This window comes from Crocodylus porosus, unplaced genomic scaffold (assembly GCF_001723895.1).
Source record: "Crocodylus porosus isolate Cpor-Errol unplaced genomic scaffold, CroPor_comp1, whole genome shotgun sequence".
NCBI lineage: Eukaryota > Metazoa > Chordata > Crocodylia > Crocodylidae > Crocodylus > Crocodylus porosus.
The window spans coordinates 12,320,470-12,337,299 of NW_017728927.1; the positions used below are offsets into that span (position 1 = coordinate 12,320,470).

Consider the following 16,830-nt stretch of genomic DNA (forward strand, 5'->3'; position numbering starts at 1 on the left):
TGAGAGACAGTGTTGAAGGCCTTCCTAAAATCCAGAAAGACTACGTCCACCACAACATCTACATCCAAGGATTTTGTGACTTGGTCGTAGAAGGTTACCAGGTTGGTCTGACAGGACCTGCTTTGAATGAACCCATGTTGGTTGCCCCTAAGCATTATCCCCCCTGCTGGTCTCTCACAGATGTGCTCCTGGATAATTTTCTCAAAGAGCTTCCTTAGGACCGAGCTAAGACTAATTGGCCTGTAGTTTCCTGGGTCCTCCTTCCTCCCTTTTTTGAAAATGGGGACCACATTGGCCCTTTTCCAGTCCTCCTGCACCTCGCCAGAGCACCATGAGTGCTTGTAAAGCTGTGCCAGGGGTCCTGCAATGACCTCTGCTAATTCCCTCAGCACTCTGGGGTGGAGATCATCAGGACCTGCTGATTTGAGTATGAGTAGTCCCACCAGAAGTTCCCTGACTAGGTCTTCACTGACCCTGGGCCTGGCAGCGCCTCCCCTGGGTCCATCGGAGATCCCGGTGGGGGGATGCCCTGGTCCCTGCTCAAAAAATAACCACCCTTCAGGTTGCTATTAAATCCCCCCTCTGTCTTCTCTTCTCCAGACTAAATAAACCTAGCTTCATCAGCCTCTCTTCATAAGTCATGTTCCCCAGCCCCTTACGCATTTTCACGGCTCTCTGCTGGATTTGTCAACAGCCTTTCCATAGTGGGGGGGCCCAAAACTGGACACAGTACACCAAAAGTGGCCTCACCAGTGCCAAATACAGGGGAATAATCACTTCCCTCAGTCTGCTGGCAATGGTCCTACTAACGCCTCTAAAGATCCAATGCCTCTTAGAACCTAGCCCCCAAATTTGGGTAAGATCTCCCAAACAGCCTGGCCATCTGTTAGAAATTTTAAAGTTTTTAAGCTGTAGAGATTCTAAGTTGTAAGAATGCTGATTTCTGCTTGGATCATAAATATGTACTGTGATATGTATCAAGTTATTCTTTATTTGCTAGCAATATTCATAATCAGAATTGTAATAAAGTTTGCTTCTGTATTCCCTCCTTCGAAGGACTTGTTTTACACAAGAATAGGAGCTGTCAAAAAAACCCTGCTAATTTACTCCAGGGCTGCGTCCAAATGGGCATGAATGTGTGGTATGCGGTGCTGCAGACCCATCTGCAGGTGTTCCCTGCACGGCTACCATGCAGCATGGGGAAAGGTGGGGGAAGGGGGTTGACTCCGGGAGATCGCAGGGTAAAAAAAAACCATGCTAAAAAAAAAGGGGGGCAGCGCACATGGCCAGAGCCACACCTGCTACAGGAGTGCCATGGCTACAATTCCCTGAGGCCCCGCTGGACCCTGGCCAGCCCTTCCACCCATGAGGCTGGGAGTGAGATGCCCATGTATACACACACCCCTGTCAACATAACCTATTGTTGTGGGTGGGTGGAAGAGTCTAGCCTAGCCACCACATGGCTTCCAGGTGGGGTTACTGCTGCCACTACTGCAGCTGCTGGGGGACCCACTCACTCCATGCAGCAGGTAGGGAAGCAATGGGGATGAGAGGGGTAGGGGAGCTGCAGTTGGGCAGAAGTGTGGAGAGTGGGGCTGGCAGCAGCATGGTGCCAGCCCCTTGAGGCATCACATACCACACGTTCAGGCTGGCGGTAGCATGGAGCCTGTACCCAGGGGGGTGGTGGCAGCACAGAATTCAGGTGGGCCAGGTATGGTAGGGGGTGTGTGGGTCCTCCCCACACTATGGGTACTCCCTACTCCCATGGGCTCTCAGGGTGCTCATGCTCCGGCCTGCACTCCATGCAGGAGTGAGGAGTGCAGGCCGGCTGGCCACCTTTATTGCTGTGGCTCCCCACTGTACACATGCAGCCCCTGCAATCACATGCCAGTGGAGGGAAGTGCCACATGCTGGAGACTGCTGCCTTCACTGCCCCCTGCTGTGCAGGTCCCAGGACTCCATCAGAAGCGGAGGGGAGCCCCAGCCCCTACTTCCCTGTGGAGTCCTGGGACCTGCACGGCAGGGGGTTGAGAAACCAGCTGGCTCCAGCACATGATGCTTCCCTCTAGTGGTGCGCAAGGGCGAGGGCTGCATGTACGTGGTGGGGAGCCACAGTGATAGATGTGGGCTGGGCAGGCTGTGCTCCTTGCCCTCACATGCAGCACTGGCTGGAGTTGCACACTGCCAGGCAGCAGTGCCTGAGCCAGGCACGCACACCCCGAGTACCCCTGCCTGCTGCTGCTGCTGCCTGCAGGGCCTGTGCATCATAGGGGAATTGTGGGGGGTTCCCCACACCCCCACACCCGCCCTCACACCCACACCCTGACACCACAGCCCCCCACATATACATACCCCCAACATACCCTATTGCACACACACAGCCACACCCCTTCACAAATCCCCCACATACACCCTACACCCCACCACACATCCCCCACCCCAACATACACATATCCCCCATCACACATCCCCAGAATGTACAAGACCAAGACTTTATGTTTGAGTTATTATGCAATCCCCTGTATATACAGTATGCAAACACAAATCATGACAAAAAAATTTTTTGTAATAAAATTTAAATATGTTATAGTAGGTGTTTGACTTTTGGTGTATGATTTTGGTATTTTCTGGTTCTGAGATGGTAATGCCACCTCCCAAAAGGAGTATTTCTGCAGGGCAGAGGAAGGGACTTCCAGTGGCAAAGGTCAGGGGTTAGGGGTGGACCGTCTAGTCCCAAGATGGCAACTGGGGAGGTGGGGCAGCTGTCAAGAGATGGGGCTACCCATGTGGCCCTGGAAAGCTCACCAAACCTGGTTAAGCATCCCTCCACCTGAAACAATTGCCCACCCCTGGTTTACGTGTTTGTTTGTTCACACCTAGATATTTCAGTTTAATTGAGAAACAGAGCTCACAGCCCTGAAAGGGCAACCAAAGGGATGGCTGTAGCTGTAGATCAGATCTTAAAGGCTTCTAACTGCAGCCTACTTGAGGAGTTCACTGAGAAAGTGTTGGGAAGGGAATAGTGACAGTGCACCTGTCTCTCTTAGTTGACATAGGAATAATTAATTTCATGAAAATGACTTCTATTGGAGGTTAATTTATTTTGGCTGACAGTCACATACATTAGCAGACATGTATAATGCTGCAGTCAGTCTGAGCTTTATTTAGAACAGTTTATTTATATCTTTCATTGCAAAAAGATGGAGGAAGACGTATAGGAGCACCAAGGGTGAACATTTCCCCCTTTTGTTTTTTTAAAGATCAGTAGGAAAACAAACCAGAGAATCTTGACTGGTTGAATGATTTGGCCTTTTGATTTGGGATTCTTTCATTCTTCACACTCATGAAGTTGAGGTTCTTCATAGGGATTACACACACGAGCGCTTTGTGCAATAAATAAATACCACTTCTTTTCCCTCTCATTTCACCTAGTCTAGCATGGGAATGAAGTGACAGGGAAAAGATCGTCTTTGCTCATTGTACAAAGACCTTCTTTGCAAGAAACGGTGATGGAATGAAGCTGAAATTACTCTGCCTGCCTCCTCCCTGGCTAGAGCTTGAGGTTTGCAACCACTGCATCTGGAGCTGTGAAATCTGGTGATGGAAGAGGACACCAGGTACACCCACCAAGTACAGCTGCAAAGCTGGGAATCCCCCAGAGCTGGTCATCAGCTGGGGTAAAGCATAGGCATACAGCATCCATAGGCAAATCTAGGATTTTGAAAAAAGGGGGAGTGCAGATGGTGTGGTGCATCATCACATATAACACATCACATATTTTTCTCCGGGTAAAAAGAAACTAGAAGCATTACTAATATGCCAGGGGCCTCGGGCTGTGTTATTTAGTTTAAGACTGAAGCAGAAACAAATGTAACTTTATTGGAATGTGCATTCATTTGCTATTCATACAATGTCTGTTAAAAACACAACAAACTAAGCAAAAATAATCCAAAGATGTTGCTTCTTTAGTCCTGTAGTCATTAGAATTTAATGTACATCTCTTTCAGCTATGTAAAATAAAAACAAATATCACAGTGCATTCAATGCTTCACTGAAAGTTATTCCCACACCGGAATTAATGTTCACCTGAGTTAATGTTTTTAGCTAGAGTTAAAAACAGTGAGTAGTGCTGTGAAATAAGAGAAGTGCAGAAATAAGACTGGATTAATTAGTGGAACATTAAGACCATTAGAAAAGGAGAGAGGATTGTTAACACCTGTGGAGTGAAGAATTTAGAAGGAATCAGATTGCAAGGAGTTGTGAAATCAAGTGACTCCCTCACTTTTGCCTGAATAGAAATGCTGCTGCCACTGCCAGACTGTTTGAAATGTAGAGTGGACCTTGAATCACTGTGCCCCACCTGGATCCACCCTGATAGCATCCATGCATTGAATGGCTGAATGAGTCGTAGCGAATGACTTCATTCATTAGAAAAGCAAACTTGAGACCATGAGCTGGACTTTTACCTTATTCAGGTCTGTGAAATGGCCTATATGTCCATTACATAATAAGAGCTCAGCAACATCGGTAATAACAGTAACTTGAAGAGATGAGTTACAATAATAATTCCCTGAAGGTAATTTCTTCTGCTTGTGTGGGAGAATTAAATATTTTCCCCGAGCTCAATTTTAAACCTCATTTAGATTAGCGTGCACATTGACTTCAGATAATTAACAATAGAAAATGTGAATGTCCTTGCATTTGCATAACTCAGGCAGAATATGGTGTCCTGTGTTTGTATGAGAAGCAAGTAGACAAAATTTATGGGGAGAGAGAGTCTGCTCATAAAGACAGACAAGTTGTCAGCTTTGACCTCATTGTCCAGTTTTCTCATGCACTCAAAGGCTCTCCTGCATTTCTGGCGTCCTTCCCAGAGTAGGAAGTCTCAGGTTATCTAATTAGACTTGGACATCTTGTAGAAGGGAAAACAATGACTCTTCCTATCCCAAGATATAAACGATGTATGGTCTATCATTCTTCACTTTCATAACACTTTGCTGTGGCTGGGGTCCATCTCTGGGATGGAATTTATATTTATCAACGTTTTGTGACATCATCTGTAAAATCAAGTTTGCTGCTGTGAATTCAAACAATATCTATATACAACGTATACCCAGTGACATTGCCCCTACTACCCCCAAAAAGTCAGCTGTTCTTGCAAATGAAAAATGCGAAACAAATACAAGCAGAGAGAGAGAGACCTGATGAAAAAGTCTTTGAAATCGTCAAAGAGCTGACTCAAAGAATCTTTGTCATGGATCTGAGGGTAGCAACAGTGGGATTCTGGTACTAATAACCAGAGAGGGATTGCCAACTCCGACGAGCTCCCTGGACGGAGGAAATGCTCACCCCAGGCCATTTCAGGTGCAACTTCAGAATGGAAAGCAAGGTCAGGCCAACTGGCCTGAATCGTCGTGGAGAAACAGAGGGAGAGAAACAGTTGCTCCGTTACCTAGGACCTAGATTATTAAGCATTTATCAAAATATGTTGCTGGGTACTCCCGGATTTCAGCCCATGACCTCTGTTCATACAAACTGCAGAAAAATCCATTAGGAGGCTGGCTAACAGCCAGCCCTCACAAAATCAGCTGGCATTAGGTTAGAATTTAAGCAGCACATTGTGACTTGTTTCTGCATTGGCTTGAACGATGCTCACACGAAAACCAAAAATAGTAAAGCAAAGCAAAAAGGGGAGATAATGCATCAGGATTAAAGCTGAAAGAGCTTCAGTGCAGCAGGACGGGTTTGCGAGGCATACAGGAGCATTATATCTTCAGGATCCAGACTGTGTAAGGAACACATAGGACTTTCATCTGCCAAATCTGCTCCTCCAAAACAGGATTCATTTCAATAAACGGATAAGTACGGATGAGAGAAACATTATCAGATCTGTAGGTGCCGGCACATAAAAACCAAAGGATTTCTGAAGAAGGCAGAAAGAAGTGCCACAAAAATGTGCTTTACAGATGACTGCACTGTAAAACACAAAGCCTGATTTCCCGGCTTCTCCACTGCTTTGCAGCTTCCAGGCTAGGGGTAAAACCCCACGGTGTCAAAACAGTAGCTTTTTGCTCCTGGTGCAGTCATTTACAATTGCAGAAAACAGAAGGGAATTGGATCCAAAGAATTAGGTAAAGATAAATCTGATTTTAAGGCACAAACTTACTTTTCTTGTGTGAATTACTTGGAAATTCCACTTGCAGAGAAGGAGTACCCAGACTGGTTTTGGATTCAGAGAAAAATCTCCATCCTGGCCCATGGTTAGCTTCTTGACTAGATACCCCTCCACAAACTTTGATATTGTTGCATGTTTCCTCATACAACTCAATGCATTAAAGTTTGATCCGTGTTGGAGCCATTCTTCAACCCTCTCAAATTCAACAGAGATAGACGGGACAGAGTATAAAATTTGACTCGTGCTTTCTGCTTTGAGACTGATTCTTTTGGTTGGTGCTGTGGGTCCCATTGCCCCATTTCCACCCATGATGCTAACCACATCCAGTAATCCTAACATTTTTCAATCTGTTCCAGTTTCTTTATTGCTGTTCATAGTCCTAACAGTCACCCCTCCTTTGACACCCTTCTACGTAACTAGCCCAGCATAAAAATCAGTTCATAATCAAACAACTTTCTGAGGAACATTAGTAGCTACAACCTCTTCCCTTTTCTATAGGTCTTTTAGAGTCTGTTGTAATTGTCTACGGTCAGTAAAAAAGAGACAACGTTGTTAATGCTACTGCCGCTGATATGTTGCTTGGGAACTGACCTGGAAAAGAAATCCCCCAAGGAGCAGGAAGGTGTCAGCGCTAACTCCCAAATAAATCGGTGAAACTGTTGAACTGTAGCAAGTACCATCCTTTGCATCTCCTCCAACTGTTACAAGAGTAACTAGTGCTGTTGACCTAGCAATAATGTACGAACTTCTCACTACCGGTCACTCATGGAAGTACTGAGCATTTACAATAATATCTTTGTAAGCCTAATGCCTGTCAAAAAGCTACTCGTGCATGACCAAAAGACAATCAACTGGTAATGATAACTTAAATAACTCTGTTCACTTCCTTCACGATTCCCCCAAAAATCCATCGATTCCATGTGGGCCTTGTGCTGATCGCACCGTTGACACCATGCGAAGATCCTCATTTGGCAGGCTTAGATGGTGCTGTTATACATGGCAGTTTTAATGATGTGTCTTAGTATGCAAACAAGTTTTGACTCTTGGGAACACAAAGCTGAATTGTTATAACTTTTGAGCCGCACACAGTTTATTGCTGCGACAGTCTGAGGAGAGGGGATCTGATTAGAATCTGTTCTTCTGACAGATTTGCTCCCGGGAAGCCAGCGCGGGGCTGAGATTCTCGAATTGTGCAGGATGACTTTTCCTCCGTTAGTGTGAGCATGAAGTAAGTTGTGGTTGGAATATACCCAGACTTCATATCACTCAGGCCTTCTCCCTTGGAAGCCAGCATGTAAGGAGCTGCTTGCGAGAGCGACAGTGCAAGCTTCAGAAGAGGGAACAACACTAAAGGTAAGTGGGATGGTGCTGGGTAGGAATTACAGCCGGTGAACCGTCTTCTGCAGTCCTCTTAATTGTGAATTAGTTCTCTTTGGTCCTCTCTCCAGGAAATAGTGGGGCTTTTAGCTATGCGACAAACTGCAAACCGAATTTTATCGCTGTGTGAGAGAGGCTGCAGTGAGAGGCGTAACTCCATACTGTGCTCTTGCTAAACTAAGTTGGGGACTTGGAGAAAAAAATCTACAGCACTGTTAAGAAATAACATCTCTTTGTCTTTTTCTTCTTCTCCTTGTTGTCATTTATCTCCTTTAACTTTCATTGTCTGGGATTTTTTTTTCCTCCCCTCATTGACCTAATTCTTTCCCATTGGCTTTCTTTAAGCTTCCCCTGAGCTTGCAAGCTTATGGTCTTTCCAGCTGTAATTTTATGCTGCTTATGAAAATGAAAGGTATCACATGAAAACACTGCCCTGTGGGAAGGGTGATAGCTCATGTTCCGAGACTCTCTAGAACTCAAGACCCGTTTTTTTTCTCACGCCGTACAAAGTATGGGATTTCTCAAAAGAAATAAGAGAAAGGTGCCCTTTGATCTGCAATGTGTTTTGTCTACGTTCTCTTATGCTTTTGCCCTCAAATAAAAGGCAGGTATGCTGTCCCCCACCTTTCCTTTCCTCCTGGAAACATGTCTCATCCTGGTGAACTGCATCAGTAAGTCTCACCAGGAAGAACATATTCCCTTTGGGTTAATGTTCATGTGCATACTGCCTTACAGGCTTTGTGCATTTAGAATAATGCATGTTTTATGGTTGAATAGCAGCCTGCCTTTCAAAAGAAGGTGCTAGGCTGACATCATAAAAGCTGGAGCAATTTATAAATGGCAGTGGAATATTACTATTAAATTACAGGCTTAGTATTTAGCGATGAAAGTATGTATTGTTATTTGCAATGTGTATAAAGAGATTATTAGTAATTAGCCTCTGGGGCTATCATTTCTAATTTAGCTTGCAGGTGAAAAAAGTTTATAGTTTTAGAAGTGCGGAGCGTTTGTGTATGAAATACTATTTGTGCCTTTGCGCATGCAAAAGGGGAGAGAGTAAAAGACAGCAGGAGAATGCAGTTTAATAGAAAACTGCATGTAGCTTATGAATATAAAGTAGAAATAACCTCTCTTCTTTTGTGTATATACAGTGTGCTTTTCATCTGGATAGTTCTGGAACCATCATAGTATTAATGCACATATGAAGGGTATGCCTTCACTTGAAGTAAGGCGGTTTCATGCTTGAAAAGATGCCAAGAGGTTTCCTATAAATTTTTCACTCCACATTATTAAAATATACATGTAGCTCAAAAGTATATAGTACACTAAAGAGCATTTAACAATTCCTGTATAAAAACCATTGTGTTGTAACATGATTACTGCATTTTAAGCAGCAAAGATTAAAAAAATGAATTAAACTACTTTACTGTATTGCACCCTGGTGTCACATTTCATGAACACATTTCTGATTAAAAATTCAGTTAAATTATTAAAAATATCAATATTACTGCACATTCATTTAAAACGTAAAAATAATTACTGTTTTACTTTGATTTCAGTTGATTCTGACTTTCACAATGAATACTGTATAATTATGGCTAGCTGCTCTTTGTGAACAGAGGAAGTTACATGCCAGGTTGCACTTGTGGTCTATGTAGATCGGTATCCCGTATCTGACAGCAGTCAGTACAGAATGCTTCAGAGGAAGTTGCAAGAAACCTCACTGTGGGCATTTATGAAATAACCTGCTCAGAAGAAAAAAAACCGTCCTAACCTTCATCAGTTAATGGTTGGTTTTAAACCCTGAAGCATGAGGCTTTATATCCCTTATAATTAGTTTATCCTATCTGCTGGAATTGTGGGTGTTCTCATTGCCTCTATAATTGTCTGGGTCTTTCTTTGACTTCTAACTTGACCTCTGATGTCTGGTGGCAATGAGTCAACAGGTTAATTTGCATGGTATTGTCATAGAAACACAAGTGAATAAGCAGTCCACATGACTTTTCATGAAAGTGCTCTATTTTCACATTCCATGCCTGCGGTACGTTTTATCTCCGTGTTCATCCGATAACAACATAGATGTGACTCAATTAGATAAGCATTTAGCTCAATCATTCATAAACACTACATGCTTCCATTGGGTGGAGTCGATGAGTAGTTGGGTGATATCTATATACATAAGCAGTGGAGTGGACTGTATTCCATAATTGTACAGCTCTATGGATTGATTAATATATACATATATGCATACTTCACAGCACCCAGTTTAATAATTAGGCAAAAGATTCACTGATAAGTTGAGGTGTCAAGGGTTATAACTTTGTTTTCGACAATAAATCATGCATGAGGATTAATTAGTTAATGTTTGTACAGTGCTTTGAAAATGTAAGGCACCATATAAATGCTAAGTGTTCACTGAGATTTAGTCTACTGAGATTTATAGATCAATTTCTACCTTAGCAGTCTCTTTTTCCTTATAATGTGCATTTTCCATTATGTTGCACAAGTAGTTTAGACTTCTTACAAGAATAAATAGTCAGAGTTTGCTGTAACCTCCTGCAAGACAGCACCACTGACACAGAATTATAACCCAGCTATAAGTAATAGAAACTACCCCACCCCCTGTTTTCTGCATGTTGCTAAGCTTCTTTCACTCCCCACGAGCCTAGATTTTGATCTCTCACATATGAATTGATAACAACTGGCTGTCTGAGATAAATGTATATTTGTCATAGTAAACGTGACGTGGTATTTTGTACTATAAGTGTATGACATGCTTCAGTGTGGTACAGGTTGATGTGACATATATTGAAACCCAGTGCCAGCAAAGCAGAAACAAAAGAATAGAAGAGTTAGAGCAATGCTATGGTGGATTAGGCTGCAAAAGTACTATGTGCCATTTGCTCTCCTGCACACACAGTCTCCGTGGTGGATTTTGTGGAGGAAGCCAGTACCCACCACAAAGCTATATGTCAACCTACCCTCCCCAAAACTACACAGACTGCAGGTGGGGTTTGGGGATACAAGAGGCATAGCCATAACATCCAGTGATGTAACCTGTTAATGCCTGTTAGAGGGGAGTCTGTGGAGAGAGATTCAGGCATATATCCCTAACCCACAGATCAGTGGTCAGCACAGCTAGGACCTGAGCCACCCTCATCTACTTAGGAAGATCATGTTTTTGACCCTGTTGTTATCCCAGATCTCCTATGCACGTATAAAACAGTGGCAGATGGTTCCCTGTGTTTGCACAGCTGCCAAAACCATTGATGATGATAATAACGCTTTGCACTTTTATAATACCTCCCGCCTGACAATCTCAGTTAAAGGTGCATTATTCTTACTGCTGTTTGGGTGAACCTGGCTTAGGGATTTGCCATATGCAGTGAGGAATCAGTGTTTTTCAAACAACGTGTCTCTGACTTCATGTCCCCATCTCTATGCAGCATGGGTGTCCCTGGCTGCAGCTCTGTGCTTGGTATTTACTTCTTTCTGTTGCATATGTGGTTTTCGTCTTTATAGCCTTCCTAGTCCCCACTCTCAGGTTGGTTTGAACATTTACTTTTTGGCGATCCCAAGAAGCAATGGTGCCTGCAAAAATGGCTAAGTGGGTTGACAGCTGTAAGGAAGCCCTAATTATAGTAATAGCACGGACGTGGGGCACCATAATGCATGAATCTGGAGATTCTCCTCCTGTCTCCACATTTTTACAACACCCTGAAACAGTGCAGGAAGCATTGTGATATTAGGTCATTATAGTTGTTGCCGTTATATCCCATGAGAAATGAGTGGAAAAGAGAAAGGTGGTTAGACCTTTTAGTCTGAAGCCTATAAGGTGCACCTCTACCCCGTCTGCTGCCATCAGAGAAAAGACAAGCCTGTCTCACCTCGTTATCAGTATAGGTAAGCAGTGACCAGTCTAAAATGAGTCAGGAAAGATAAAAGTAGAACAAACAAGAAGACATCTGAAGCTAGTTCCTGAATGCTCTCCTGCCTTCATCAGGAAGAGGAGGAGAATTTGGTGACAGGTAGAGATCAGCATGATGAATAGACCGGATGCGTCTTTGATTTATTGCAACACAGCAACAGCTTGAAGCATTAGACTACCAAAAACACCTGGCCAGCAAGGAGTCAGACCTTATCTCATGTGGAATGGCATTCCTGCTGTCTCTCACCCCACATTGTGCACCTGGAGGGGTATGATGCTAGTACGTCTATGAACATCAGGGCAGTTCAGGCCTAGGTCTGTGGTTCCAGCAGCAAACATTTTTGCACAAGTGGAACCAGATCCTGCTTCCCTTACACCACTCTATCCATGATAATCCCTGGGGTCAAGGGATCCTTGCCTGGTTGATAGTTCCAGAGCTTTGCTTTCCCTCTGTAGCAGGCTGTTTTTATAGACTTACGAGTCCAACCTGCTTCCCTCCTCCTCCCTCCTCCTTGCTTGAAAAGTTGAATGTTCCCATATGCTCCATTTAGTCTCCCTGACTGCTCTGCCAAACAGCTACACCATTTTCACTTTTTAAACATTAAGATTTTTTTAAAAATCCAAAAGCAGCATTTTTGTGCATGCAGGATTAGCAACATTATTCTCTGGGAGTGAAGTTACAGCTTCAGTGGGAAAACTTAGAGCCAAGGTCTTGCCTGAAAGTAAATGAAAACTACTAAGTAGGCTTTAATGTCAGTCTGTAAATGAAAACATGTGGAGAGAGGAGGTTTTATTGTCTGCTTTTTTTTTTAATCCTTTTTTGTTTCCTGCTTCTCCTTGACTGAATTTTCCAGCCAGCGATTGAGCAACAGTGCACTGGAGTTTTGTTGCCGAAGTTCGACTCCGATTTCACCCAGCTCTGTAAGCTGAGCATCCTGAGACCTGCTAATTGGACCTTTCAAACCAGCCATGCTTTTCTACAGTAAGCAGCAGCCTCTCATCTCCATGTGCACAAAGCTTTTTATACCTTTGCAGTCACAAGAACATTTTGGTTTGTTTATTTAGTGGAGTTAATGAGGAACTCCACATTATTCACTGCGCTCTGCACCAAGGCTGTAAACCAGCTGTTCTGTAAATGAAAAAGCTCTGGACGGATCAAATATGCAACAAAAGCCAGAGCCTACCTTTTATGGTGACCTTGCTGGAAGATTGTCTCGGTGTTATTTCATCCCTTTTTTGTGACCCCAAGCTCTCAATCTGCACGTCTTTTTCATTTTTCAAGAAAATCCTATTATCCAAAAAAAGTGTTACACAATTATACAAGAAACAAGCAAATGTTCAGTGACCAATAAAGTAAAATCAATTCTAATAAGTGAGAGATGAGGTATGATTTTCTTTAAAACTACACATCATGTAGGAGCACAGTGATGGGATCAACAAAAATAGTAGAAGGTACGTGGAGGGAAAGAACTGTGATTGACAGAAGCTGATCACCAGGATATAAAAGAGAATGGCAGATACTTTCTTTTGAGAACATGTGCTGTAAGTCATATTAAGGAAGAAGGAGCTGGGTGGGTTTTTAAGAGGTCTGGAAAAGATCTGTGGTGCTTTCACCCGAGGATCTCACAGCTCTTTGCAGCATGATGAATTAGACCTCAGAACGCATATGAAGCTATTGGTATTTGGAAACAAAAGTGACAGGTGCCTAATGAATACCTCCAATAACATTACTATTTAATATAATAATTAATATAATATAGCCAGAAGGAGGGCTCTGATTACTTTTTACTTAATGGCTATGCAGATCCTAGACTTATATTTATGTCTATAAGAAGGTGGCCTGATTTTCAAAAGTGTTTAATATCCAGTAAACTTTAGACACCGGTGACTTAGGAATCTAACTTTAGGAACCCATTTTTGAAAAGCTTGTCCAGTCCTTTGTACAGCTGCAGATGGAGGCATTCACAATCATTCTCGTGTTATGACTGCACCGAGATTTTCACATAAAGCAAGACTTCTGCGCTTTAATGTTTGCATTTACTCCCCAGTAACCCTTTAGAGGAAATTTAATTTCCTCAGTAATTTTTTTAGTAAAATATTAACTAACTTTAGCAGAAGAAGCACTTTCAAGTGTTCAGCATTTCAAATATTTCCGTTTTTCTTGCATTTGTTTTGGGTTCCTTTAGCTTTAATAACCAGTCCCCCATGGTCCTCCCTGCAGTTATCCATGCCGTTATCACTTCCAGAACTGATTATGGCCACTTCCTCTATATTGGAGCTGTGCCTGAAGGCCACTTGAAACTTCAGCTACTGCCGAATGCCACTGTCTTGCTGCTAAACAGAACAAATTAACCCCGTTCTCTGTAGACTCCATTCCCTTCCAGCACATTGTGGGGTACAATTCACGTGTTGATTAGAATGATTAGGATCAGTATAATGGTATGAGTCAAGTACAGCTTTGGGTGAAGTTACATGTTACACTTAGACCATACTAAATCTGTGGCAAGTTAAAGAGTTAAATAAGTGTTAAAGTTTAAAAAAAGAAAGTTAATAGTGTTAGAGTTAGAACGTGCTGTGAACAGTTGTACATTAAGGGTTAATACCATTTCTTGCCTGCACGACCCTGAATGAGACCTGGGTGTCATGACTGACAACAAAATAAGCATGAGCTACTGATGTGATGCTGTAGCTGGAAGAGTTAATCAAACACTGGCATGCATCCACTGAGGCATCTCAAGCAAGACTAAGGATGTCATCCTCCTGCTCTACTCAGCCTTGGTCAGCCTGCAGCTGGAGTACTGAGTCCAGTTCTGGGCACCGCACTTCAAGAAGGATGTGGAGAAGCTCAAGAGAGTCCGAAGGAGGGCCACATGCACGATTAGAGGCCTAGAGACTAGGTCATATGAGGAGACTGAAAGACTTGGGGAAAAAGACTCAGAGAGGACTTGGTGGCAGCCTAGAAGTATATCAAGGGCGTACATCATAGCCTGGGGGAGCATGCACTCCCCAAGGCACCCTGGGCGGGGACAAGAAATAATGGGCACAAACTGATCGAAGACTGCTTCAGGCTCGACATAACTTGTAAAGAAGATTTTCCTTAAGTGCCGAGGTTTTGGAGCAGGCTCCCTCCAGTGGTGGGACAGTCGCCCATCCTGCTGATCTTCAAGAGGCGTCTTGACACCCATCTTGCTGGGGTCGTCTGCTCTCAGCAGTCTTTCCCGCCCAAGTGCAGGGGGATTGGACCTGATGATCTGTAAGGTCCCTTCCAGCCCCAAACATCTATGGAACTGACTTGCCATGGAAAGGGCTAGTAAGCAGGACGCCTGGGTCTAACTGCTGGAGAGGGGGAAGAGGTACTAAGAGCAGTGCATTCTGGGATGCATGAGGACTGCGTGTTGCTCATTTTATCTCCATAGAGTAGACTGAAGTTACCCTAACACAAGCGAGGTAGCACAGCCCTGTATAAATTATGCTTGGAGTAGCATAATTTGAGACATTCAGAGGATACTTAGCCTGATTTAACAAGCTTTAACATGTAGACACTTGCATTTTAAACGCCCTTAGTATTGTATAAGTGTAATGTGCAACTTTACCCTTAGAGACTATATCTCTTCTCATGTCATGGCTAGATTTTTTAAATAAGGTGAGACGCATGAACAGATGGCCCATAAATGCAGGCATCTGGAAACTGAGGCCACAGTATTTTTCATGTTGGACCCTCAATTCATGTCTGGGGTTTGTTTGTTTTTTTCCAGAGGGTACGCTTGAGAGGCCAGCTGGAAAGGTGAGGTTATATGACCCAAGTGGGATACTTTCTTTTTACTGGACATACTGTATACCTGTTTCTATAGTTACCATATATACCTGTAGAAGTGCAACATTTGATACAGAAAAATAACTAAAAGCTTTCTTGGCCAGCCCTGGAGTGAAGTCACTATGGAAGTCACATTAGCACTTCAGTGTGGTGAAAACAGCTGCACCAACATCTTTCACCTGTGAAGGGCAGAAGAAGGGAACTAGTGGGAACACCCTTGGGGAGACGGTCCAAGAAGGCCTTCAGAAAAAAATGCTGATTATACTCACATATATAAATAACATAAAGACTGGTTAAAGACAGGCCTGGCAAGCTTGTTCATTATTTTTTTCCTTTTTTGGACCATCTTACAACTACGTTCTACAGTGACTGGGTAATTTGGTAGGAATTAAAATACTGGTGTGTGTGCATATGTGGGGGGTGGGGGTGGGAAATAGAAAACATTCATCTGTGGGATCCTAAATGAATCTCCTGAGCAGTGAAAAAACACAAATGTTATTTGTATGATGAATGGGCACAGCTCCTGTCCGGGTTTTATTACACATTTGTGTTTGGTGGACATATGAATGCTGGCATGTCTGGAATTGTGTGCATATGCTACGTGCTCAGGATCATGGCATCTCTACAACCATGAATGTATGTGCCGTACATCCTGGACTATAGCACTTCCAGAACTGTGTGGGTCTGTGCCATATGTTTGAGGCTCTGATGCCTCCGGCACTTTGTGGTCACATGCTGTACATCAAGAACAGCGTCACTTCTAGTGTTGTGATGTCTCGTGCTACTCCCCAAATGTTTGAAGAGCAATGATTGACAGTTTCTGCAGCATAATTAAAATCCACACACAGGCTAGATGAGAGGAAAAAAAAAAGTGTGCGTTATTCTTACGCATCACATCGGGATGTTCAATGGAATATTCCATTCTCTCTCCTACTCCCTTTGTTAATATGATTCAAATAAAATCTCCAATAAATAACACAATAAAAGAAGAAAATGAAGAGGTTTCTTGAATTTACTGTTGTCTGATCAGACATCACCACATTGTGATATTCAGTGTTCCATTTCTGATCTTTTGCCACATAAAGCTCTTAGCAAAACACTATGGAAGCAATTTTTGAGCAGTAGACAAAAGTCGGGTTGTAATTCAGACAAAATTGTCCCTTCACGCAAACATGAATTTTGTCTTTTAATTTTTTTTTTTTTTTAAATCTCATCACTCAAGGCCTTCAAGTAAGCAATGTAATTCAGCAAAAAAAGTCCCATGGAGATAAGATTGATGGGCGTACAGAAGATAGGGGACCTTTCTGTATTAATTTATTTCCGCTATATCTGCCAGATGATTGTCTGGCATCTGTAAGAGATGTTTAATGACTTGAAGAAGTTAAGACAAAGGGGGCTATACAGAAAAACAAGCTGGAAATGAAACAATGAGTAAAGATAAAATACCACCCGGGAAAACTCCACAAGGACCATTAAGAAAACAGTGGCTGGGCTATTAATCAGGAAGGGCCCAGCAACCAGTTGCATAACTGCAAG

The 16,830-nt window shown here is 43.1% G+C and overlaps 1 long non-coding RNA gene across 2 annotated transcripts in view; it reads right to left on the reverse strand.

Annotated features, from left to right (window-relative positions):
* The window catches only part of LOC109314713, a 32,715-nt gene that overhangs the window by 11,194 nt on the left and 4,691 nt on the right, over nucleotides 1–16,830 (reverse strand). The window contains exons 2-3 of one of the 2 annotated variants that reach the window (XR_002102348.1): nucleotides 12,665–12,768; nucleotides 11,238–12,196 (exon numbers count right to left, since the gene is read on the reverse strand). This is a non-coding gene — a long non-coding RNA (uncharacterized LOC109314713). Of the gene's footprint in view, nucleotides 1–11,237; nucleotides 12,197–12,664; nucleotides 12,769–16,830 lie in introns of those variants that run through there. The other variant, XR_002102347.1, reaches the window with a different exon arrangement.